The sequence below is a fragment of the Pholcus phalangioides genome, unplaced genomic scaffold (genome assembly GCF_987345545.1).
Source record: "Pholcus phalangioides strain wild (caught in Gottingen) unplaced genomic scaffold, Ppha-v1.0 ptg000014l_1, whole genome shotgun sequence".
In the NCBI taxonomy this organism is placed as follows: domain Eukaryota; kingdom Metazoa; phylum Arthropoda; class Arachnida; order Araneae; family Pholcidae; genus Pholcus; species Pholcus phalangioides.
In genome coordinates this window covers 9,547,869-9,550,324 of record NW_028301607.1, presented here as the reverse complement: position 1 = coordinate 9,550,324, position 2,456 = coordinate 9,547,869, and positions in this window count along the sequence as shown.

Here is a 2,456-nt window from a genome sequence, read left to right as displayed (position 1 = left end):
GGAATCAGCGCTGCCGGTCGTGACGTCACCACTAATGCGCCCTTTTCTAGGTACTTTGTTTTTGATGGCTTCTTATGCTCTTAAGAAATAACTGAACTTGCCATCCAGTTCAGTTTGTGCGCGATCGTAAGCCGGGTTTTCCTAGGAGCAGGTTTCCTGTGCCGCACGCAACGTGATTCGCCCAGCGCGACACGCCGTCCACTCACCAGTAAGAAAAGCAGCATGACTGTTTTCCTACAGAGGCGCAATACGCCTCACGACAGAGCTTTACGTCGAGCGTGATTGGCCGACTGCTTCTGGAGGAGTCAAATGCGTCGTGTGCCGCGGTTTTGCTGATATTCTCTTCACTCTTGTGTGTTTTCTTTTCCTTCCCTTCAAACCGGAGCATGCAGACAGAGTAGCTGATGCCAAAGCCATATACTTTATATAGCCACCCTGATCTGACGCGCCTCGCTAGGAAAACGCAAACGCGTAGCGTGATTATGTAACTCGTTTCTGTCGGCGCGAAATGATCTAATTCAGGTCACGCTGGGCAACAAACCTATTCCTAGGAAAACCCGGCTGTAGGGAACTGTTGTGAACGGAAACTTCTGCTGTCGTCTGCTTCATTCCAGGTACTTTGTTTTTGGTGGCTCCTTATGGTCTTAAAAAAGAACTGAACTTGCTACACAGTTCAATTTATGGGCTTAGATTGTAGGGAACGGAAACTTCTACTGTCGTCTGCTTCATTCCAGGTACTTTGTTTTTGATAGCTCCTCATGCTCCTAAGAAAGAACTGAGCTTGCCTTTCAGTTCAGTTTGCGGGCTTTTCTCGTAGGGAACTACAATCAATAGAAATTTCTGCTTCTTGATCCGAAATTCATTACCACGATTTGGGTGATCTTCCTTTTTGACAGTAGATGGCAGCAAAAGCAGTGCATTAGAACAGTGGAAATTCACACTTTATTTCTAGTCTACTTCTTCCCTGGTTCTGATAGTCATCTCTAGAGCCCGAAAATTCAGGCAAAATGACCCCTAAATGCCTTGTTTTCTCTATTTTCAAACTATTTTGGTAAAAATTATTTTTTTGAAATTTTCGTGCCAGAAATGCTTATTTTCGTTTATTAGTAAATTTCAGAGGCCATAACCTGTAAAACTTGGATATTTTGGGCAATGAGAACTCCAAAAGAATTTTTTTTTTAAATTTTCCAACACTCAGTATTAATTATCAATCAACCCCCCCCCCCTTTCCAGCCCCATTTAGACGCAACCAAGTGATCTGAACGATTGGTGTTGGCATGAATTAACGTTGCTTTGACCGGATAGTGTTGGACGAGAGTGATTTTGTTTCAGGTGAACGCAGCTTGTAATAGAAAAGCAGAGGAAAATTAGAAAGTTGTTTCCGCACAGGCTGCACATAATATGCCTCGCTCAGGCACTGGACTGCGTTGTATGTGTATAGCGGACCGATGATTCTCCCAAGAGATCTTGAATTGATGTCATAACTCAGACAAAGGCAGGGTAGGAGCAAACAGGTTCTGAGGCCCATGTTGTTTTGATTCTACTTTTTGCAACGTAAATTCTCTGAAAACAATCGTGGCTATTTATTAAACATGCATATTTAGTATTCGATCAAACTGCCAAGAGTCGCCCTTAGGGGTGTGTGACAGATGCGACCACACCAGGCCCCGCGCTCGAAGGAATCCCGCACACGTGGTAATGTGAAAAATATTTTTTTTATTTTTACTAAAAGAGAACAACATAGCCATGTTTCAACTATAGAAATGATAATGATTATTCCAAATAATACAACAAATAAACGAGAATTATTCGCAAATCGAGAAGAGGCCCCACAGATTATTTTCTCTACCGACTCCGCGTCTGATAATGGCGGCCCTAGAATTGGCCTATTCTTGAGAGCCTAGTAAAATTTTATTTTGGACTTGAAATCAATTTAATTTGGATTATATAATGCAGTTATTATTAACTATAATTAAAACAATAGACGTATTAAGTGCAACCGATTTTTCAGCTAGTTTTTGGACCCTTAATACCTTTGTGTTTAGTTATTTTTTCTTCCTTCCAAAAATTATGCCTTTTTTTAGTGCCTAAACTTCCGGGCTCCAGCCATCTCCAATTTTGAAACTAGATGGCAGCACCAACAATTTAAATTAATCAGTGGAAATACATATTTTACGAGTTCAAGCTAGGGTCAGTGCCGTCTTAACGCATGGCCCTCCCGGGGGGCCTCAAGAGAAGAGGGACCTCAGAAAAATGAGAAGTAGTTGAATTTTTCAATAATTTAACAGGTAGGGCCTCAGTGAAATCACTTGGCCTAGACCCCGTGATGCTCTTAAGACGGCCCAAGCGCGTACGTAGGAGGAGGAAGGTGCATTGCATTCTTTTTTCAGAAATTATTTGGGGGCTCAGCCACTTTACAAAATTTATTGAGCGGGTGTGGTCGAATGGTCTCAGCC